Here is a 25,431-nt window from a genome sequence, read left to right on the forward strand (position 1 = left end):
TGGCTTCCTATAACATGTTAATTAATGCCTGAGTCTTTTTCTTGTGGTTGGAGAAAACCAAATCATCATGAAAAGCCATTTCATGCTGTACTTGCTAGTGAAAACGTGTATAAATGTATTTGAAAGGCATTAGGGAAACTTGCCATTTATATTCATCCAAACAAATATTTACCAAACACCTACTTGACACCAGGCACTGTTCTAGATGCTAAGGAAGCAATAGGAAACAAGAGAGAAGTCTTTGTCCTCAAACTGGAGTACTGCTATGAAGAAAGATAAAGAGAGGGATGGGGGGAGGAGGCGGAATGTTCAAGAAATAGTAAAATGGGCGTCAGGAGGGGAGAATGATAGGAAAAAGAGTAGGTTAGAAAGGGTATGGGGGTAGGTCACAGCCAGACTCTGCAGGTCTGGTAGACTGTTCTAAAGAACTACTGGAAATGTGACAGGAAATCACAGAAAGGATTGAGATCAAGCTCAAGAATGAGATCACGATAAGAAATAATGAGCACTTTCCCCTAAGAAACCATCAGGAAAAATCTAATCCTGTCTCACAGCCCTCATTACTCAGTCACCATCATATGTCCAAGCTTCTCGTTCTCCAATGTGATATAGTCTCCCTTTATTCTCCGATCTTCCAACAAGAAAAGCTTGCAGTGTGTCTCCACTGAACTCATTCTGAACAGAACTCATTCTGTCTTCAGCAAATTGCCTATATTCTCAACTTCTTTGCTTAACATTCATTTTAAATTCTAGTTCTAACTGAAACCTTGCTTAATCCCCATCCTAACACACACATAGGACACCGCAGTCCTGGTGAAATCCCAACCATTTTAAACCCAACTTTCCATATATTTTACAACTGCACTCAGGCAGCTGAAGGGTGACTAAAGAAAAACCCCAAATCATGCTGGCCAGTATCTCTTTATATTTAAGATGTTAACTATCAAGTGGGTCTCCTTAACCATACTACAGTTACCTGGACAATGTGTGCCCACTCTCTCTCCAAGACAACTAACTCTCATCTTCTCTCCAAACTTCCAGCACTCCTTCCCCCAAATCTCACCCTCATCTGCTGACTTTGCTTTTTATTCAACTGGGAGTAAAAAGCAACAACACAAAAATGCTTCATATTCTGCTATACAAGTCTATTAGCCTAAATTTTTATCCATATACTTTAGTTTCCTATCTACAACAGCAGAAGGAAACACCATGCTCCTGTCAAAGACAACTCCTCTGACTCTCCTCTTTAAGGTCTCCACCTACACTGCCCTCCCTCTCCTCTGCCATGAATTTCTACTTCCTACTAAATCATTCTCATCATCATAAAAACATGTCATTTCTTCCATCACACAAAAATAAAAACAAAATCTTTCCTAGACTTCCCTGGCTTGTGCAGTTCTTTGCTCCCGTCTTTAGGAAAGATTCCATGTGGGCGTTCTACACTTGTCATCTTCACACCTTCATTTCCTATTCTCTTTTCAGCCCACTTGAGTCAATCATCCCCATTCTGCCGTTGAAATCATTGCTGTCAAAATCACCAATGACCTTCATGATCCCAGGGTCCTGAGATAGAGGCCCACATCAGGCTCTCTGCTCCACGGGGAGCCTGCTTTCTCCTCTCTCTCTGCCTGCTTGTGATCTCTGTCTGTCAAATAAATAAATAAAATCTTAAAAAAAAAAATCACCAGTGACCTTGGTCCTCATCTTATGTAGCCTCTCAACATCATTTAGTTTTTAACTCCCTCTTTTAAAAAAATTTTTTAATTGGAATATAATTTACCGTCAATAAAATATACAGATCTTAAGTGTTCTGTTCATGAGATAATTATATATATCTATATAACAATGTCCAAAACAAAAGACAATAATTTTATTACCCCAGAAAGTTCTCATGTGCCCCTTTCCAAACTCTTGTCTCCCAATCACTTTCTTCTAACATATGGCATTATTTGTATTTTACTGGATTTCCTATAAGTAGAATTGCACACTATGTATTTTTGTGTGGGCTTGCCTTTTGTTCAAACTAATATCTGTGTAACTCTTCCTGAGACACTTTTCTTTCTTTAGTTTCTAGGACATGATGATTTCCTGGTCTTCCTATCTCATTAGCTACTCATCTTTTATTCTCCTTTGCTAGCTCCTTCTCTTCCTGACCACTAAATCATTTAGCACTCAGGGGCTCAGATCTGAAATATTGTTTTTCTCTCCCTACACTCACTCCCTAAATTATTTTTTTTCTGTCCAGTTTCATAGTTTTTGAGAGAAAGAGAGAGAGAGAGAGAGAGAGCACATGAGTAGGGAGTTGGGGGAAAAGGTCAAGGAAGAGAGGAGAGAATCTTAGAACCTGCTTAAGCCTCCATGGAGCCCAATGAAGTGCTCGATTTCACAACCCTGAGATTATGACCTGAGCCAAAATCAAGAGTCAGATGCTTAACCAACTGAGCCACCCAGGCACCCCTCCAGTTTCATAGTTTTAAATCTCTGATATTAATTAACAATACCTAGCATTTTATTGCTAATACTGTGCTCTCTCCTGAAAATGCAAGACTCATATATTCAAGTGCCTACTTGACATCTCCATTGATGTCTTAAAAGGCATCTCAAATTAACATTTCTAAAACAGAGCTCTTGAAGTTCCCTCTAAAATCTGCCACTCCTTCCTAAGTTGTACTATCTCACTGCATGGTACCACCATTCATCCGGATGCTCAAGCAAAAACCTATGAATCATTGTTTGTTCTCTTTTCTTCACACCCACATCCAAAACAACCAGCAAGTTCTGTGGAATTATACCTTAAAAATATACCCTGAGTGCAAGCCATTCTCATTACCTTCAATACTACTACAACTCCAGTTCAAGTCTATAAAAGATTTCTGAAGGATCTTCCTTCCACTTTGGTTCTTCCTGCCCACCCCCCGCTCCTAGCAGTCTATTCTTCACCTATCAGCCACAGTAATATTTTAAAAATTATAGATGAAATCATGTGAATTCCCTTTTTAAAAACTCCAATGGGGGCGCCTGGGTGGGCTCAGTGGGTTAAGCCTCTGCTTTTGGCTCAGGTCATGATCCCAGGGTCCTGGGATCTCTGCTCAGCAGGGAGCCTGCTTCCCCTCGCTCTCTGCTCTGCCTCTCTGTCTGCCTGTGATCTCTCTCTCTCTGACAAATAAATAAATAAAATCTTTAAAAAAAAATTTTTTTAAATAAAAAAAATAAAAACTCTAATGGTGGGGCACCAGTTAAGTTCCTGTCTCTTGATTTCAGCTTAGGTCATGATCTCAGGGTCTCGGGAGCAAGCCCCACATTAGGCTCCATACTCAGCAGGGAGTCTTCAGGAGATTCTCTGTCCCCCTCCTTTTATTCCTCCCTCACTCACATATATATGTGTGCGTGCGCTCTCTCTCTCTCTCTAATAAATAAATTAATTAAAAAAAATGGCTTCCCATCCCATTTGCAATATAATTCAAATTCCTCACCATGGCCATTCAAATTAACCCTACTATAAAGGTTTTGTTGTTGTTGTTGTTGTTGTTGTTTTATGTTAAGGATCTCAAGTAAGATTTTGTCTTTTGGATCTTCTTAAAAAGAAACATACCTATGTTTATTCAGCCCCCTGTTCTAAGGGCAAATAGGATACAAATATTGTCAGTAGGCCCTTCAGTTTTGAACGTTAGAAATTTTACAAAACATACATATGAAACCATATTGACCTTTGGCGAGCTTACCCAGATCAAGGGAATCCTGAGTCAAAAGATACCTCAGAGACTTCTGCACTTCAGGTCACCCTACTCCCTTTTTTTTTTTTTTTTTAAGATTTTATTTATTTATTTGACAGAGAGAGATCACAAGTAGACAGAAAGGCAGGCAGAGAGAGAGAGAGAGAGAGGGAAGCAGGCTCCCCGCCGAGCAGAGAGCCCGATGCGGGACCTGATCCCAGGACCCTGAGATCATGACCCGAGCCGAAGGCAGCGGCCCAACCCACTGAGCCACCCAGGCACCCCGAGGTCACCCTACTCCCTTAATAATTAACGCTCTCTCCTCCTGGACTTACCCAATTATGCCAAATTTTTAGAAAGCATGAGCTCAAATGAGGATTTGATATGGATGCTCCTTTATTCTTCCAAGCAGGCTAATGTCTCTCTTTTCTTTGTACTCTTCTAGCACTTGTAGCTTATCCTACACTCAGTGTGTCACTGTGGTATAGTAGAAAGAGACAGGGCTTTGCAGTTAGAAGATCTAAGTTTGAAACTGGCTGTTCGACCTTGAACAAGCCTCATAAACTCTCATGCTCTAGTGTTCTCAATTATAAAATGAAGATAATATAAACCTTATTTATCATTCTGGACTCCTCTCTTTCGACCCACCATAAATTTTGTATATCGATCCCTCATAAATTTTGTTGGCCTTAACATCAAAATATATCCAAAGCTGATCATTGGATCAAGCCACTAATCTGAATTAAGTAAACTAGCTTCCTCGTTGGTAGTCCTACTTCCACTTTTGTTCCCGTGGAATCTGTTCTCAACAAAACAGCCTTTAAAATATAATTCAGAGGGGCGCCTGGGTGGCTCAGTAGGTTGAAGCCTCTGCTTTCAGCTTAGGTCATGATCTCAGGGTCCTAGGATCGAGCCCCGAATTGGGCTCTCTGCTCGGTGGGGAGCCTGCTTCCCTTTCTCTCTCTCTGCCTGACTCTCTGCCTACTTGTGATCTCTGTCTGTCAAATAAGTAAAATATAATTCAGAAAATACTTCTGCTTCCAATCATGATAGAGTAACAAATAATATAATTACCCTCTCATATAATAAACTAGACCAAAAAAATGAAACAATTTTTAGACCCTGGACAAGTAGTAATTCAGGACAATGATCGCTAAGAGAAGGGGAACAAACAACATGAGTACTATGATTACCCAAGCTTACTATCTGAAAAAACTTCCCAGCAACAGTGCAGGGAAGAGGAGACCTGCACAGAGCCTGGCAGTCTCCTGGAGTTGAAAAAGCTACCCAAGAAAAGGAGGTGAAAATTCCTCATTGTACACATAGGGTTAGAAAGAGTTTGTGCTCTGAGCACTCAGAAGATGAAAATCTGGTTATTCATGGGACAGCAGAAAGAAAATATTGGTCTCAAATGCTACTCTGGTCCTACCTAACAAAGCTTAAAAACAATCCTGAAAAAGATCAAACTATTTCCAAGTAACTTAACTGTATCTCAGTTAAGGCTCAAAAATATTGAAAGGAATAAAAATGACATATCTGATAAAGGGTTAGCATCCAAAATATATAAAGAACTCATAAAACCCAACACCCAAAAAACCAAATTACCCAGTTTAAAAATGGGCAGAGGACACAAATAGACATTTTTCCAAAAAAGACATACAGATGCCCAATAAACACATGAATGAAAAGATATTCAACATCACTCATCATCAGGGAAATACAAATCAAAACCACGATGAGATACCACCTCACACCTGTCAGAATAGCTAAAATTAACAACACAAGAAACAACAGGTGTTGGTGAGGATGTGGAGAAAGGAGAACCCTCACACTGTTTGTTGGTAGGAATACAAACTGTGCAGCCACTCTGGAAAACAGTATGAGGTTCCTCAAAAAGTTAAAAATAGAACTACCCTGGGGGGCGCCTGGGTGGCTCAGTGGGTTAAGCCTCTGCCTTCAGCTCAGGTCATGGTCTCAGGATGCTGGGAGGGCTCTCTGCTCAGCAGGGAGCCTGCTTCCCTCTCTCTCTGCCTGCCTCTCTGCCTACTCATTCTCTCTCTCTCTCTGTGTCAAATAAATAAAATCTTAAAAAAAGAAAAAACAAAGAACTTCCTTGGGATCCAGCAATTGCACTACTAAGTTTTATCCAAAGGATACAAAAATGCTGATTCAAAGGGATACATGAACGCTGATGTTTATAGTAGCACCATCAACAACAGCCAAAGTATGGAAAGAGCCCAAATGTCCACTGACAGATGAATGGATAAAGAAGAGGTGGTATATATGCACAATGGAATATTACTCAACCATAAAAAATAATGAACTCTTGATATTTGAGATCCTGTGGATCGAGCTAAAGAGTATTATGCTAAGCAAAATAAGTCAGTCAGAGAAGGAGAAATACCACATGATTATACTCATATGTGGGATTTAGAAACAAAACAAATGAAGACAGATGGAAAAGGAAGAAAAAGAGATGATAACCAAGAAACAGACTTTTAACTATAGGGATCAAACTGATGGTTACCAGAGGGGAGGTGGTGGTGGGGAGATGGGTTAAATATGTGATGGGGATTAAGGAGAGCACTTGTTGTGATGGGCACCAGATGTAAACAAGTGTTGAATCACTAAATCCTACACCTAAAACTAATATTACTCTGTATGTTAATGAATTTAAATAAAAAGGAATAAAAAATATTCACATGTAACAAATCCACAGTTTTATATGTAATAAAAAATCAGTAGGCATGGGAAAAAGCAGGCAAATAGGACCCATAATGAGTGGAAATCAATAGATGCAGAAATGATAGAGATGATAGAATTAACAGAACACTAAAATTGTTACTATAACTATATTCTATATTTTCGATAAGCTACAGGAAAGTATCAGCATGTGAAGGAGGGATTTATGAATAGCCATGATCTTTAAAAAAACACAAATAAAATTTCTAGAGAATAAGAGTCTCAGATGAAAATTAAACTGGATGGCATTAACAGAGATGAGGCACTGCAGAAGATCAGTGAACCGAGACTGACAGCAAGAGAAGCTATGCAAAATGAAACAGAAAAGAAAATGTTTAAAACTGGAAACAGCAACAGCAAGCAGTGAGACAACTTCAAGCAGACTAAACATGTAATTAGAGTCCCTAAAAGGAAGGGAGGGACCAAAAAATATTTGAAGAACTAACTGCTAAAAAATTTCCAAACTGATGATAACTATAAACTCACAGATCCAAGAAACTCAACGAACCCCAAGGACAAGAAACATGAAGAAAAATATGCCAAAGTACATCATAATCAAATTACTTAGAATCAGTGATAAAATCTTAATAGCACTACATATAAAGATTATGTAACACACAGAAGAACAAAGGTAACAACAATGACAATAGACTTCTCATTGGGAAAAGATGCAACCCAGAAGATAGAAAAGACACGTCTTAAAATGTTGAACACCAAATTCAATACCAAGTGAAAATATCTCTCAAAAAGGTAGCCAAAATAATGACTTATTCACACATATAAAAGCTGAAATAATTCATTACCAACAGACCTGCATTAAGGCCTTCAGGCAAAAGGACAGGATACCAGATAGAAATCTGGATCTACACAGAGGAAAGAAAAGCACCAGAAATGGTGAATATATGGGCAAATATAAATCTTGATTTTTATTTTTAAAATCACTTTAAAAGATAATTGAGTTTTAAAGGAAATATAATAATTTACTGTGGGCTTTACAAGCCTATGTAGATATAAAATGGGGGACAGCCACAGCACAAAGCTTTGGAGGGAAGAATGGAAGTACAACACTGTGAGGCTCTTACATTAAATGTGAAGTGATACAGTATTACTTGAAGGTGAACCATAATGAGTTAAAATTTTATCCTATACAAACTAATGCAGCCACTAAAAAAAAAGGTACAGTTAATAAGCCAACAAAGGAAATAAAATAGAACCATAAAACATACACAATCCAAAAAAAGGCAAAAAAAAAAAAAAGAAGAAGAAGAAAGGGAAAAAAGTACAGTTGGGCAAAAAAGAAAACAAATAGTAAGATAACAGATTTAAGCCAATTATACCAATAATCACATAAAATATAAATGTTCTCAAAACATATTCAAATAACAGCAGAGACTTTCAGATTGAACAAAATAGCAGGGCCAAACTATAGGCTGTTTATTATTTGTGACAGCCAGAATCTAGAAACCACCTCAAATATTCACTGACATGAACGATCAGTCATAATATATCTATACACTGGACAACTATTCTTTAATAAAAAGGAATGAAATACTAAGTCAAACAATGGATGAACTGCAAAATAATTATGATGAAAGCAAGAAGCCAGACATTAAAGAGTACATACTGAATGATTCCATTTATATTAAATTTAAGAAAATGCTCACTAACCTACAGTGATAGCAGATTAGTGGTTGCCTGACCAGAGGCAGGAGAGGGATCATACAGAGGCATAAGGAAATTTGGGGGACTTCTAGATACGTTTATCTTGACTGTCATGATGGTTTCACAGATGCATGCATATATCAAAACCCATCAAATTTTATGTTTTAAACATGTACAATCTATTATGCTTCAATCATATTCAACAAAAACTATAAAAATATTTTTAATGTAAATAATATCAAAGTCACTCTTCTGCTTAAAATTCTCCCTGTCTACAACAAAAACTAAGGATGTACTGCATGATGATTAACATAATAAAAAAAAATTAAATAAAAAAAGAAATATAAAATTTTGAAAAAAATAAAAATAAAATAAAATTCTCCCTGTCTCACTAAGAATGAAAATCAATGTTCTTACAGCGGCCTACAAGGCTTTACATGGTCTGGATCTCCATTTCCTCTTTCCCTCTTATTCTACTCCAGATACATGGGCTTCCTCCCTTCTCTTAGAGTAGGTCAAGCATGCCACTGCCTCAGAGCCTTTACAAATGGTACTTCCTTCGCTCTGTTTCCCCAGATAGCCTCACGGTTTGGTCCCGCACCTCCTTAAGGTTTTTGTTCAAGTGCAGTCTTCTCCAAGAATTTGCCCCTAATCATGCTATTTAAAATGTAACTCCACCCCCAAAGCTCTCTAGCTCCCTTTCCCAATGTATTTTTCTCAAGAGAACTTACTACTAACATACTACATTTTTTGCAAATTCATTTTGTTTGCTGTCTCTCTTCCCATTAAAATCTAAGCTCCATGAGGCCAGAAGCCTGTGCATGCTTTGCTTACTGCTGTATTCCTCAGTTCCTAGAACACTGCCTGGCACATGGCAGGCTCTCAAAAAATATTTGTTAAATGAATGAATGAATGAATGGATGAATAGGATTTGTCATAAGGATTAAAATAAGTATTTTAATGTACACCTCGCCTGTGTAAGGTATATCAAACCATTGTGTCTAAACTCCTTGTGTATGAAAATGAAGATCTCTTGACACCACAGGAACAGATAATTGATTCTAATTTCATTTGCCATGATCTTATTTAAAATTTAAAACAAAATCCAAAACACTGAAGATCATATTTCCAGGCCACGTGCCTTTTTATGAAGGTACACATAATCTCAACTGGCAAATCTGCAACAGCTGCCAGGGGAAAAAAAGGTCAGACACCCTGGTACAGATGCCATGACTCAGCTGGGCTCCGAAACAAGAAACTGGCTAATTTTTCCATTTCAACAGACTCTGGCTATTTCCCCTGGATCCTAGAAGATAAAGATCAGGTCTTAATTCCTTCATCCCAGTAAGATCAAAGTACTGGATGTTTACGGAGTCAGCCACATTAACTCTCAGTTGACAAGGAGGAAACCTAGAAGTCCTCTGAGCTGATTCTCTGATGCCTGTTGCAAGAACTGGGTTAAATCAGACTGCTGGTTAATACCATACCAGTCACTTGGTCACTTGGAGCAAGACCTGGTATTTCACTTTCCTATATGCTTCACCATAGTCATCTCGGTGGATAGTGGCAGCAACGACTAAAGCACCCTGTGCAATCTCTGTGATACTGTCGCACTGTGGCCGTATGTGGAGAAATCCCAGCCTTCAAAAATGCTTCTTTCCATCAACTAGCAGGTATGCAAATCTGCCCCTGCCCTCTCCCTGCAGGAGCTGCTGTAAACTCATTTAGGAGGTCTCCTTCCCAGACTGAAGCAATACCTCTCCAATCTCCAAATCCCACAAGTCCAGTTGCTCTGAGAAACCTGAGAACTCAGTACTTGGCTAACAAGTAGCTACTTCCCTTCAAAATTCAGAGGGAGGAAAAGACCACTTCTGGTTCATTAAGTGTGATCAATAAAATACAGAAGAAACTGGGATCATTTAAGATCAAGGACTTTCAAATGTTATTTCAGAGTAACAACCATGACAATGTCCCTGTGAAGACTAAGAAGCTAGACTTCAAATTCACTCTTTGAGGTTAGCATTACAGATACCAAAACTAGGTAAACACTCTCTCAAATAAATAAAATAAAACACTACAAAAAAAGAAAGCTACAGGCCAATATCTCTAATGAACACAGATGCAAAAATTCTCAACAAAATATTAGCTAATCGAATACAACAATACATTAAAAAAAATCCACCCATCACAATCAAGTGGAATTTATTCCTGGGATAGAAGGGTGAGTGAATATTTGCAAACCAATCAATGGTTATCACATCAATAAGAGAAAGGACAAAAGCCACATAATCATTTCAATAAATGCAGAAAAAGCATTTTTGTCAGTACGATTTCCATTCATGAAAAAAAACTCAACAAAGTAGGTTTAGAGGGAATATACCTCAACATAATAAAGGCCATATATGAAAACCCACAGCAAACAGCATACTCAATGTGGAGAAAAAGAGCTTCCCCCTAAGGTCAGGAACAAGACAAGGATGTGCACTCTCACCACTTTTACTCAACATAGTACTGGAAGTCCTAGCCACAGCAATCAGACAAGAAATAAAAGGTACCCAAATTGGTAAGGAAAAAGTAAAACTTTCACTATTTGCAGATGACATGACACTGTATACAGAAAACCTGGAATACTCCACCAAAAAACTGCTAGAATGGATAAATGAATTCAGTAAAGTCACAGGATACAAAAATCAAATATACAGAAATCTAGTGCATTTCTATACATCAGTGATGAAGTAGCAGAAAGAGAAATTAAGAAAATAATCCCATTTGAATTGTCAAATTCCAAAAAGAATAAAATAGCTAGGAATGAACGTAATAAAGGAGGTAAAGGACCTGTATTCTAAAAACCATAAAACACTGATGAAAGAAATTGAAGATGATACAAACAAATATAAAGAAATTACATTCTCAGGTTGGGAGAAAATACCGATAAAGTGTTGATACTACCAAAAGCAATCTACAGATTTAATGCAACAGGGGCACCCAGCTATCTCAGTCACAGCACGTGACTCTTGGTCTCGGGGCTTCAAGTTCGAGCCCCAAGTTGGGTACGGAGATTGCTTTAAAAACATAAAATCTTAGGGGCACCTGGGTAGCTCAGCTGGTTAAGTGTCTGTCTTCAGCTCAGGTCATCCAGTGTCCTAGGATGGAGCCCTGGGTTGGGTCCGGCTCCCTGCTCAGGGAGGAGTCTGCTTTTCCGCTGGTCCTTGTCCCTGCTCATGCTCTGTTTCTCTCTCTCAAATAAAGTAAAATCTTAAGAAAAAATTTTTAAAATAAAATCTAAAAAAACCCAAAAAACAAAAAACAAAAACCAACAGCATTTTTCATAGAATTAGAAGAAATAATCTGAAAATTTGTGTGGGAAAACATGCAAAAAAGACCCTGAATAGCCAAAGCAATCATGAAAAAGAAGAATAAAACTGCAGGTACCACAATCTCAGATTTCAAGATATAATACAAAGCTGTAGTAATCCTAACAGTATAGTACTGGCACAAAAATAGACACATAGAGGGCATGGAACACAATAGAAAGCCCAGAAATAAACCCATGATTATATGGCCAATTAGTCTTTAACAAAGAAGGCAAGATTATGCAATGGGAAAAAGACAGTCTCTTCAACAAATGGTGTTGGGAAAACTAGACAGTTACATAAAAAGAATGAAACTGGACCACTTTCATACACCATACACAAAAATAAACTCAAAATGGATTAATCATTTGATCATTTGATCATCCCAGTAAATGGGAGAACTGAAACCATAAAAATCTTGGAAGAGAGCATAGGTATTACTCTGACATCAGCTATGGCAACATTTTTCTAGACAGGTCTCCTGAGGAAAGGGAAACAAAAGCCCCCCCACCCCACCAACCCTAAGGGGACTACATCAAAATAAAAAGTTTCTGCACAGCAAAGGAAACCATTAACAAAACTAAAAGACAATTTACTTAAGAAGAGAAGTTATTGGCAAATAATATATCCACTAGGGGGCTAATATCCAAAATATATAAAGAACTGATACAACTCAAAAACACAAATATATACAATTTTAAAATGGGCAGAAGATATAAACAGACTTTCTCCAAAGATGACATACAGATGGCCAACAGACACATGAAAAGTTGTTCAACATCACTCATCATCAGGGAAATGCAAATTGAAACTACAATATTGCCTCACACCTGTTAGAATGACTAAATCAAAAACACAAGAAACAACAAGTGTTGGTGAGGATGTGGAGAAAAAGGAACACTCATTCACTATTGGTGGGAATGCAAACTGGTGTAGCCACTGTGGAAAACAGTACGGAGGTTCCTTGAAAAATAAAAAATAGAATTACCATATGATCTAATAATTCCACTACTGGGTATTTACCCAGAGAGTACAAAAACACTAATTTGAAAAGCTATAAGTATCCCTAAGTTTATTGCAGCATTATTTACAATAGCCAATATATGAAAACAACCCAAGTGTCTATCAATAGATGAATGGATAAAGAAGATGTGGTATATACATGCTATGGAGTATTACTCGGCCATCAAAAAGAAGGAAATCTTGCCACTTGCAACAATATGGATGGGCATATAGGGTAAAATCCTACATGAAACAGAGAAAGACAAATGATAGATGATTTCACTCATATGTGGAATTTAAGAAACAGAACAATTGAACAAATAATAAAAGAGACCAAGAAAACCAGAATCTTAACTATAAAGAACAAGCTGATGGTTACCAGAGCGGAGGAAAGTGGTGGGATAGATGAAATAGGTGAAGAGGATTAAGAGTATACTTTATCAGCATTAAGCATGGAGTAATAGAATTGTTGAATCACTGTTTCAGTAGCCTCCTAACTATTCTCCCTTGTTTACTTGTCTTTTCAACACAAGTAGTCAAAATGATCTTTTAAAAACATAAATAAGGGGGCGCCTGGGTGGCTCAGTGGGTTAAAGCCTCTGCTTCGGCTCAGGTCATGATCCCAGGGTTCTGGAATCGAGCCCCATATCAGGCTCTCTGCTCAGCAGGGAGCCTGCTTCCTCCTCTCTCTCTGCCTGCTTCTCTGCCTACTTGTGATCTCTGTCAAATAAATAAATAAATAAATAAATTTTTTTTAATTAAAAAAAATAAAAACATAAATGAGATTATTTTACTCTGCCCAAAACCTTCCAAAGCCTAACTTAACATAGAAGTTATTAGCTACACCAGTCATTGCACTAATTCTTCTACCTGAAATGCCCTTTCCTCAGTAATACAATGGCAAAAATCCCTTACCTCTTTCAAGACCTTACCAAAATGTGACTTACCCATTTCCCTATATGATACTGTGTCCTGTTCTCCCGTAATCTGCCTTACTCTTTCTTTTTCTTTTCCTTCATTTCTCTCTCTCTCTTTCTCTCTCTCTCTTTTTGATGGAAGCTCTTCTTGGATTAACCAAGTATTTTTTAACCCCTCCTTCATTGATTTGGAAATTATACACTGTTCTATTTTTTTAAGTAGTTATTATTATTAAAGTTTTAATAAGTACTCCTACCTTAATAAAATCTAAGATTAGCCAGCATCTCAACCCTTCCGAACAAAGTAAAAAGATCTTAACTCCAATTCTCCCCCATCCCCTTTCAACTTACATGTTATCTGGTCCAGTATTTCAGGTCTAGCTGGCTGTTATATTGCCAAATTAATAATTATTACTGTTCTATGCAAGAATTGCTTGCTTAAATTTATCATAGATTTTCCAATTCCTTTGCTCAGCATTTCCTCTTGGATCTCACATCTCTCTTCTTTTCTTAGCAATGATTTCAGTCAGAATTTGATAGTGATAAAAAACTTCTCAATTTTGATGTTTGCCTGAAAGTGTTTTTATTTTGCTCAATACCTTCCAAGGACAAATAAGCAGGTATAGAATCTTACAACCTCTTATTGAGAGTGACTTTTTTCACAGTATTTTAAAGATATTATCCCATTGTTTTATGGCTCCTGTTATTGCTGTTAAGAAGCTTGCTTTTAGGATTATTATTCTTTTGTAGTTAATTTTTCTTTTTTCTCTAGTTTTTTTTTTTAACCGCTAGCTTTGTTTTTTAGATATAATTCACATAACATAGAATTCAACCTTTTAAAGTATGTAATTCAGGGTTTTTTAGTATACTCACAAAGCTGTGCAACCATCACCACTAACTCCAGAACACTTTCATTACCCCCAAAAGAACTTCTGTAACCACAAACAGTCACTCCCATCTTCCCTTCCTCTCCCACCTCTCTTACCAGGCAACCACCAATGTACTTGCTATCTCTATGGATTCAGCTATTCTGGATATTTCATAGAAACGGAATAATACATTATGTGGTCTTTTGTGTCTGGCTTCTTTCAGTTAGCATTATGTTGTCCAGATTCACCCACGTTGCAGCTTTTATCAGTACTTCATTTCTTTTTATGGCTAAATTATATTCCATTGAGTAAATATGCCACATTTTATTTATCTATTCATAAATTGATGGACACTTGGGTTGTTTCTATTTTATGGCTATTTTAAATAATATTGCTATGAACATTTGTGTATTTGTGTGTATATCTGTTTTCAATTCTCTTGGGGGGCTTCCTTACTGAATTCATTTGTTAGAGTTCTTTTAGCTTTTGTGGATTCTTGAGGGTTTTCTAGCTGCTTTCAAAACCTCTGTTTTTATGGTTCTGCCATTTTACTGCAATGTATCTAGATGGAGATTTATTTCTGCTTATTGTACTTCATGAAGTTATTTTATTTCTAATCAGTTTTGGAAGGTCTCAATCATTATCTCTATAAATATGGTTCCCCCCCGCCATTTCTCTATATTCTGTTGGACATTCTTATTGTATCTTCCATACTTCTTAGCTCTCATTCATTCTTGTATCTTTCCATCTCTGTGCTGCACTCTAGATAAAATTTTACTAACTTTGTCCACAGCTTTACTATGTAACCTGTTAATTTTGCAAATTTAATGACACAACATATTTAATTTCTTGAATTCTAATTCACATTTTCCCCAAATATGCCTGGTCTTTTTTTTTTACTAAATATGTTTTGGAGTGAAAAACCATTTACCATGCTAATGGACATCAAAAGAAAGCTGGGGTGGCAATCCTTATACCAGACAGATTAGATTTTAAACCAACAACTATATTAAGAGATGAGGAAGGACACTATACCATACTTAAAGGGTCTATCCAACAGGAAGATCTAACAATTGTAAATATTTATGCCCCTAACATGGGAGCAGCCAATTAATAACAAAATCAAAGAAACACATCCACAATAATATAATATAATAGTAGGGAATTTTTATACCCCCCCCTTACTGAAATGGACGGATCATCTAAGCAAAAGTTCAACAAGGAAATAAAGGCTTTACTAAATAAGTCTTTTTTCTCTTGTGTCTTTTATATTTTTATTCATTTTTAAATATATTTATTTCATAATCTTTATCCATATTGTTACTTTCTAAAGTTCTTAGGCTTATTCTTTCCTTTTTTCTATTGAATCTCATTTGTGGTAGATTGTTTCCTTGTATGATCTATGATTTTGTACTGTGAAATCACCTTCAGTACGGCTTTATTTTTTTTTTGTCTTTTTTTTTTTTTTTTTTTTTAGATTTTTATTTATTTGACAGGGATTACAAGCAGGCAGAGAGGCAGGCAGAGAGAGAGGAGGAGGAAGCAGGCTCCCTGCTGAGCAGAGAGCCCAATGTGGGGCTCGATCCCAGCACCCTGGGATCATGACCTGAGCCGAAGGCAGAGGTTTTAACCAACTGAGCCACCCACGTGCCCCTCAGTACGGCTTTATTTATGGGAACCTTGCACTACCTGATTTCAAGATGTGTCATTTAAATGAAATTTTGAGTTTCTTTCTGACAGATTTGTCAAGGTTATTACCAACTCAGAATCAGTTCCTAGACCACATATACATTTATAAACTCCAGACCCCAAATTCAGTTAAATAAAAGCCTACAATTTATTTTTAAGGAAAACTTTTTATTATTAAGAGCCCTATTTAAAACCAAGATGAGACTAAAGAATTTTTCCTCATTCCATGCCAGTGGTAAACTGTTTTCCTAGCCCGCTGAGGATAAAGTCCTCTGAGGGTCCTAATTATATATGGAATCTCAATTCTGTATTACCTTAGAGTTTCCCTACCCAAAACAAGTTCAAGGCCTATCCTCTTTCCCCTAAAGGATATCAAGACTAATACACTTACTCTTTAGCCCACTTTTTTTTTTTAAGAAGTTCCACACTGGTTCCCACTGTTCAGGTACTGTTTTCTTAGATTTGGGTCCCTTGGCATTTTCCTTATAGTCTACTGAATTTAGCTACACATTTAAAGCAATAATCGTGGGGCGCTTGGGTGGCTCAGTGGGTTAAAGCCTCTGCCTTCAGCTCAGGTCATGATCTCAGGGTCCTGGGATCAAGCCCCGCATTGGGTTCTCTGCTCAGTGGGGAGCCTGCTTCCTCCTTTCTCTCTCTGTCTGCTTGTGATCTCTGTCAAATAAATAAAATCTTAAAAAGAAAAAAGCAATAATCGTAATAGCTAATATTTGTTAAGTGCTAACTGGGCACCATTTAAGGCATTACATGTAGCATCTCATACCCTATGAAGCAGGTACTATTATTATTCCCCTTATACAGACAAGGAACTATGAGACAGAGAGAGGCTTAGTAGTTAATCTTAAATCACAATAAGGTACTAACATTTTTTGAAAATCGAATGTAATTTACATCTCGTTGCTCTACGACTTTCTCAATGTGAAACTGCTTCTTGGTATTTTGGCTAAGATCATGTGTAGGACTTTCTTAATGTGGATCTCCACTCTAAAGATGATTCAGAAGGCATGCGTCCACAAAAACAAGGATATGATTCAGCTTGTAGCAGTTTTTAACAGGCAAACTTAAAAGAGCAACATCATCCTGCAACAAAAACAACTTAAGAGTGAAAAGAAATAAACATAGGTCTAAAGCTCAAATGTCAATGTCCAAGGTAACTCCACATGGATTTAAAAGATCCAGAATGCTTAGAATGAATCAACAGTTATAAAGTAAAAAACCTGAGGAGAGAGGGGAAAACTGGCCAAATGTAGACCAGTGCAACACCCTCCCCTGTCAACTGTATGACATGGCGGTAAGGTTCCCTAACATGGCGACAGCAACATGTCCCCACCCCCACTCAGTAAATGTACCCACCATCTAGAGACCAGATAATTCTGTCATTGGTGACTGTAGTTGATGTTCACATTCCCAGGGTTCTCTCTCTCTCTCTCTTTTTTAAGATTTGTTTATTTGAGAGAGCAAGCACAAGCAAGAGAGAGAGGGAGAAGCAGACTTCCCTTCCCACTGAGCAGGGAGCCTGACGTGGGGCTCAATTCCAGGACCTTGGGATCATGCCCTAAGCCAAAGGCAGATGCTTAACTGACTGAACCACCCAGGCGCTTCAAATTCCCAGGGTTCTAAATGAATAAACATGGCCATAGAGACAGGAAAGAAATTCAAAAGCCCAAGAGTGGTTACTGCTTCAGAATTCATATATTCTAAGCATGTCTGTATGTTCAGGGCCCAGAACTGATACACAGTTATTATTACTTGGATAAATAATGAATGGGAGAGAATGGTCCTGTCATACATTTTTAAAGCTGTACATCACTTGGTAGTCAAAGTCATCTTATTTTTTAAGATTTTTAAGATTTTATTCATTTACTTGGAGAGAGAAAGAGTGAGAGAGAGAGAGCACAAGCAGGGGAGCAGAAGGCAGAGGAAGAAGCAGGCTCCCCACTGAGCAAGCAGCCTGATGTGGGACTTGATCCTAGGACCCTGGGATCATGACCTGAGCTGAAGGCAGATGCCCAACTGACTGAGCCATGCAGGCATCCTGAGACTAAAGATTTTTTTTCCTTGAATGAAGTATACTTCCACTAAAGAGGCCCTCCACAAATATAGGGCCCTGGTAAAATGAAATAGTATAAAGCTATTCCTGATTACACAGTATCTAGGAAGTTGTGGTAAATTTAGTTTGTCTTTATTAATTCCCATGGTTTCCAAATTTCTTTGGAAATTCCAAATTATGAGCTTGCTCCCACGTTACATTTCCAGACCAGCTTCTTTGAGAGCTATTGGTTAAAGTGAGACACGAAAATGTCCGGAAGGGGTGCCTTGCTGGCTCTGTCAGAAGGGCATGTCACTCTTGATCTCAGGGTCATGAGTTTGAATCCCACATTGGATGTAGAGATCATCTAAATAAATAAATAAATGTAAAAAGGTCTTGTAATGACTCCCATATGTTAGTCCAACATCCAGATTAAACCCCGCATTAGTGATAGCCCTTCTTTTCTGTCTCCTTCCTCAATAAATAGCCCAGCTATCTGGCCTGTGCCCAAATTTCCATAATAGAGAAGATTAAAACAAAGTTCTGTTTCTAGGGGCGCCTGGGTGGCTCAGTGGGTTAAGCCTCTGCCTTTGGCTCGGGTCATGATCCCAGGGTCCTGGGATCGAGCCCTGCATTGGGCTCCGTGCTCAGCGGGGAGCCTGCTTCCCCCCGCTCTCTGCCTGCTCTCTGCCTACTTGTGATCTCTCTCTCTGTGTCAAATAAATAAATAAAATCTTAAAAAAAAAAAAAGTTCTGTTTCTAGGAAGCAGCAATACATACAGAGGCTACTTTAAGGACCAGGCCCCCACTTTTAGTAGCCAAAATTCTATCACAGTGGTTATTAGTGACAGTTAATCACAAGGTGCTACAGCAGGCACACAAAGGACTAAAAAATGTGCATATATAATCAATCCTTGGCCTTCAGAGGCCCAAGAAAGAAGAAACTTAGATAGGTCAGGGAAGAGAACTCAAGCAACATAAGCTAACACAGTTTCCCTTTAAGAATCTGGGTGTCAAATGGCCAAAAGACACATGAAAAAGTGCTCAACATCACTCGTATCAGGGAAATACAAATCAGAACAACCACAGTGAGATATCACCTCATACCAGTCAGAATGGCTAAAAATAACAAGTCAGGAAAGGACAAATGTTGGTGAGGATGCAGAGAAAGGGGAACCCTCCTACTCTGTTGGTGGGAATGCAAGCTGGGGCAACCACTCTGGAAAACAGCATGGAGGTTCCTCAAAAAGTTGAAAATAGAGCTACTATCCTACAGCCCAGCAATTGCTCTTCTGGGTATTTACCCTAAAGACACAAATGTAGTGATGCAAAGGGGTACATGCACCTGAATGTTTATAGCGGCAATGTCCACAATAGCCCAACTATGTAAAGAACCTAGATGTCCATCAACAGATGAATGGATAAAGAAGATGTGGTGTATATATATAATGGAATACTATGCAGCCATCAAAACCCCCAAAATCTTGCCATTTGCAACAACATGGATGGAACTAGAGGGTATTATGCTGAGCAAAATGAGTCAGGCAGAGAAAGACAATTATCATATGATCTCTCTAATATGAGGAATCTGAGAGGCAGGGCAAGTTGTCATGGGGGGTAGGGAGGGAAAAAATGAAACAAGATGGGATCAAGAGGGAGACAAACCATAAGAGACTCTTAATCTCAGGAAACAAACTGAGGGTTGCTTGGGGGGTCAGGTAGGAGGGATACAGTGGTTGGGTTATGGACATTAGGGAGGGTATGTGCTATGGTGAGTGCTGTGAATTGTGTAAGACGTGATTCACAGACCTGTACCCCTGAAGCAAATACTTCATTATATGTTAATTAAAAAAAAAAAAAAAGAATCTAGGTATCTATGCTCCACAAAAATGAAAGATTAAACTAAGAAGAAGGCAGAAGGTCTAGGGAACTCAGAACCAACAACAGAGAGAGGTCCTGGGAATACCTTGAGAACAACTATGCCAGATTACTGGAGAGTAGAACAGAAGATGAGAGGGTTCTAGGAGTAATGCTGGGGTGATTAGATCATCTGATGTAACATACTGAGAAGCATTTTGCAGCTTAGATGGAAATTTCTGCTATGGATAGATGAATTCTTATGCTAAGAAAATCAGTCAACAAAATCAATGATGGGAAGATGAATTTCTTTGGGTCAAAATTCAACTACTGGGGATGTCTGGTTGGCTCAGTCAGTTAATCACCCAACTCTTAATTTTGGTTCAGGTTATGATCTCACAGTTTTTAGATGAGCTCCATGCTGGGCATGAAGCCTGCTTAAGATTCTCTCCTTCTCTCCCTGCCCTGCTCACACCCGCTCTCTCAAAAAGAAGGAAAGAAAGAAGGAAGGAAGGAAGGAAGGAGAAGGAACTCTAAGAAAGACTTCCAAATACAGATACTTCAGCTTATCAGAAATACAAATGAATAACATTTTAAAAATAAAAATGAATCAAAACTAGCAAAAATAAGAATGAATACAGAAGATAATTTAATTAGCTATTTTATAAGTTAAAATTACAGATATTGAAAGGATAAGTGGATAAAGAAAATGTGGTATAATCGATTATTATTCATCCATAAAGAAGAACGAAATCTTGCCATGTGCAACAACATGGGTGCACCTCAAGGGCGTTATACTAAGTGAAATAAGTCAGAAAGAAATAGATAAATACCAGGGCATCTGGGTGGCTCAGTGGGTTAAAGCCTCTGCCTTCGGCTCAGGTCATGATCTCAGGGTGCTGGGATCGAGTCCCGCATCGGGCTCTCTGCTCAGCAGGGAGCTTGCTTCCCCCACTCTCTCTGCCTGCCTCTCTGCCTACTTGTGATCTCTCTCTGTCAAATAAATAAATAAAATTAAAAGAAAGAAAGAAATAGATAAATACCGTATGATCTTACCTATATGTGGAATCTAAAACAAACTTAGCTGATGGATCTAGAGAACAGATGGCAGTTGCCTGAGGTGAGGGATGGGGGGACAGCAAAATGGGTGGAGGGAGTAAAAAGACACAAATTTCCAGTTATAAAATGAATGTCATAGGAATTTAATGTACAGCATGGTGATCTGGTTAATAATACTGTATTGCATATTTGAAAACAGTTAAAAGAGGGGATCTTGAAAGTTTGCAACACAGGGGTGCCTGGATAGCTCAGTCAGTTGAGCGTCCAACTCTTGATTTCGGCTCAGGTCATGATTTCAGGTCGTGAGATAGAGCCCTGTGTTGGGCTCCACACTCAGTGTAGAGTTTACTTGAGATTCTCTCTCTCCCTCTCCTTCTGCTCCTGCCCCTACTCGATCTCTCTCCCTTGCTCTATATTAATTCACTAATTAAAAAAAATAGAAGGGGGCGCCTGGGTGGCTCAGTGGATTAAGCCGCTGCCTTCGGCTCAGGTCATGATCTCAGGGTCCTGGGATCGAGCCCCGCATTGGGCTCTCTGCTCTGCAGGGAGCCTGCTTCCTCCTCTCTCTCTGCCTGCCTCTCTGCCTACTTGTGATCTCTCTCTCTGTCAAATAAATAAATAAAATCTTTAAAAAAAAAATAGAAAGTTCTCATCACAAGGAAAAAAATTTATAGCTGTGTATGGTGATGGATGTTAACTGGACATACTGTAATCACTTACAATATATATAAATATCAAATCATTATGTTGTAAGAAACTAATATGTCAATTATACCTCAATTTTAAAAACTGTTAAAACTCAACAGATGAGGTAAACTCTGAGATAAAATAATCAAAAAGAGAATTAGTGAAAGACAGTACTAAGGAACCTACTCAAAGACACACTGAATGAATGGTTATAGGAGTTATTTCCTGAATAAACTCCCTTATTTGGGACCATAATGCAGAGGCTGAAGGACAGAGTTACAGTTAGAGAGAAAAACTGCAGTACAATGAGTTTCTTTATGAACCACAGACACTTCCATACAGTCTAGTTCACTGCCTTGATCCTTCTTCTACGTGAACTTCTTACAAACATTTAGACTAGGAAGAATCTACCTCTTTTAAAAATAATTAGTAATCCAAATAGGACCAGAACAAAATCTATGCAAAGATACTATAAAAAATTAATGTCCAGAAAATATAAAGAACTCCTACAACTCAACAACAACAAACACCAGATTTTAAAATGACCAAAGGACTTGAAAAGATATTTCTCGTAAGATATACATATGGTCAACAACACATAAAAAGCTGCTCCACATCACTAATCATTAGGCAAACACAAATCAAAACCACAATAAGCTACCACTACACACCCACTAACTGGCTATAGTCAATAAGGCAGAATATCTAATGTTGGAAAAGAAGTAGAAAAACAATCCATCAAATATTGCTGGTGGGAATATAAAACGATACACAACAGTCTGGAGGTTTTTAAACAGTATAAACTTACCATACAACATAATTTCATTCCCAGGATCTGCCCAAGAAAAATGGAAACATTTCCATGTCCACGCAATGACATGTATGCAAACATTCACAGCAACATTTATGCCTAACAGTCCCAAACTGGAACTAATCCAAATGTCCATCAACTGGTGAATGGATTAGCGAAATATGGTCTATGCATACAATAGTCAGCAATAAAAAGGAATAAACCTCAAAAACATTACACTAAAAGAAGCCAGAAACAAACAAACAAAACCTACAAAGTATATGATTCCATTTCTAAGAAATGTTCAGAAACAGCACATTTAATTACAGCCAAAATCAGAGCAGTGGTTGCCTAAGGTAAGAGGTTGCCTGGGAGAAAATAGGGCAATGGTGTAATGGGCCACAAGGAAACTCTTTGGGTTATGAAAATATTTCAAATTTAGATAAAAACCACTGGACAACTTAGAATTGAATGTTATAGTATGTAAATGATATCTCAGTACACCTAATCTTAAAAAACTATACAGGCATCTAAGGCTGCATCTAATGTAAGTAGTGGACTTAAAATCCTCCCTCCTCCTCTTCCTTCCCGAATAATTCAGTCTAGAACCCATTAGATGATGATGACAATGGCCAAGTGGTTGGGGAAGGCACCCACACATGTCTGGTACGTGTATACATTCCCTGGAACAATGAACCCAAATATCAGCAACCGTGCCTATCAGTCATAGTTTGGCTTTTAAATCCCATTCCCCACTAAAAGGATCTGCATTCCTTGAAGAAATGGCTAATACAAGGGCCAGGGTACAGAGTACAAAATAAGCCAGACAGGAATGTCTTACAGGGCCAGAAAGTTATGAGGTTCTGAAAGAATGGTGGGGACGTGTCCCCACCCCCCCAAAAAAAAAAAAAAAAAAGCCAGAATGAAGAGACTCTCCTTGACCTTATATGGTACAATTTGAACATCAAAATATATAATGTTATTAATAGATTATTATAGATTATAGCTTATAACCCATTAAATATGGGCACAAACTGTGGCTCAGGTGATTAAGAATCCAACTCTTGGTTTCGGCTCAGGTCATGATCTTGCAGTCATGGGACTGAGCCCTCCATCCGTCGCTGCACTCAGTATGAAGTCTGCTTTAGATTATTTCTCCCCCTCCCTCTGCCCTTCCTCACTTGTGCTCTCTCTCTAATAAATAAATATTTTTTTAAAATGGACTATAACCCATTAAACAAAATAAGAGCCCCCTGAATCCATGCTGATACAAGAGAAAAAATGAGAAGAGAAACCATTCCATTAATAATGCAATGCCAACTGATGAGTGCAGAAAGAATGATGGAATTCGAAAAATACATTTGACAACCAGCACAGAGTAACAATTCAGTCAAGAAACATGAATGGAAGCTAAAAATACTGGGTTAGAATTTGATGAGAAATAGGGTTATTCCAAAATTTCATTAAAAGTCACATAAATTTTCCTCAAAATACTTACTAATTAGAGAGGCTAAAAAAAAAAAAAAGTAACCTTACAGCAGACACATCTAGCACATCAAGTGATCAAGGTTAATACTAGGGTAATGGGATAAAATGAAAGCCTGTATCACCGATAGGATGCAACAAGAACACACCACCCTTTTTCAGGAACAGCAAAGGGAACATCCTGCTAAACATGCTGAAGGGGACCAGAATTTGCCACCCCAAAATACGCTATTTTGGTAAAAGGATTATTTTAAGCCAAAGACAAAAGAGAATCAACAGATCCAGAAAGGGTTCTCTGCCCTCTCATTATCTGCCTGAAACCAGGCAGATATCCCTTTGAGGAATGTGTCCCTCTGTACCTAGGAGAGAAGAGCTACAATATGTCTGCATAAACAAACTTTACTTTCCATTAGTTCCACCACATATTTCCTGTATGCCCCACAAATTATCATCCCTTGAAGCCCAAACCCACTTTCCTTTGTAAAAAGGAACATTAAGTTTCTGAGTCTAACCAGTTCTTTGAGCTACGTTTCCTTTTCTATGAACTCCTACACATGCAAATATTAATAAAAATTTATGCCTTTTCTCCTGCTAATCTTTCTTTTGTTAATTTAATTCACAGGCCCCCAGGCACTGAACTAAGAGGGTAGAGGAAAAGTTTTTCCTCCCTAACAATGCATAACCTGAAACTAATCCTGAGGAATTATCAGACAAACCCAAACTGCAACACATTCTATCAAAGAACCAACCTGTAACATTCAAGAGTGTCAGTCATAAAAGTTGAGAAAAGACTACAGAATTGTTCTGAATTTTAGGAGACTAAAAGAAATAAAATTTTAACACATGATTCTTGGTTGGATCCCTTTGTTATAAAAGACATTCCTGGGATGTATGGAGTAATATGAATTAATCTATAGATTAGGTGATGGTATTTATCAATGTTAATTTCCTGATTTTAAGGACTTATATCATAGCTACAAAAATGTCTCTGTAGGAAGTACATGCTGAAGGATTCTGGGGTGAGGGGTTTGTCAGGAACAGATTCTCAAATGGACTAGGGAAGGAGTTGGCCAACTCTGTAAAGGCCCAGATAATAAAATTTCAGGCTTTGCAGGCCATATGTGATCTCTGTTGCACAGTCCTCAGGCTGTTTTGTTTTGTTTTGTTTTGTTTTAAACATCCCTTCAAAAATGTAAGATCCATTCTTAGCACAAGGGCTGTACAAACACAGGGGCCACAGCTTTCATTTGGCCCATGGGCTCTAGTTTGCTGACTACTGGTTTGGGGGTGGGGAACTCTTTGAACTATTCTTGCAATTTTGAAATTTTTTTAAAAAGATTTTATTTGAGAGAGAGAGAAGGGGGAGAGAACAGAGAGAGAGAGCGAGAGAGCGAGCACGACTGGGGGTGAGTGGTAGAGGGAGAAGGAGAAGTAGGCTTCCTGCTGAGCAGGGAGCCGATGCAGGGGTCCATCCCAGGACCCTGGAATCATGACCTGAGCTGAAGGCAGATGATTAACTGACTGAGCCGCCCAGGCGTCCCTAGCAGCTATTTTTTAAA

The 25,431-nt window shown here is 38.2% G+C and overlaps 1 protein-coding gene across 11 annotated transcripts in view; it reads right to left on the reverse strand.

Moving 5' to 3' along the window:
- Positions 1-25,431, reverse strand: part of MAST2 (microtubule associated serine/threonine kinase 2) — a 205,928-nt gene that overhangs the window by 57,796 nt on the left and 122,701 nt on the right. The window lies entirely within an intron of this gene.

Source organism: Meles meles, chromosome 1, assembly GCF_922984935.1.
Source record: "Meles meles chromosome 1, mMelMel3.1 paternal haplotype, whole genome shotgun sequence".
Taxonomy (NCBI): domain Eukaryota; kingdom Metazoa; phylum Chordata; class Mammalia; order Carnivora; family Mustelidae; genus Meles; species Meles meles.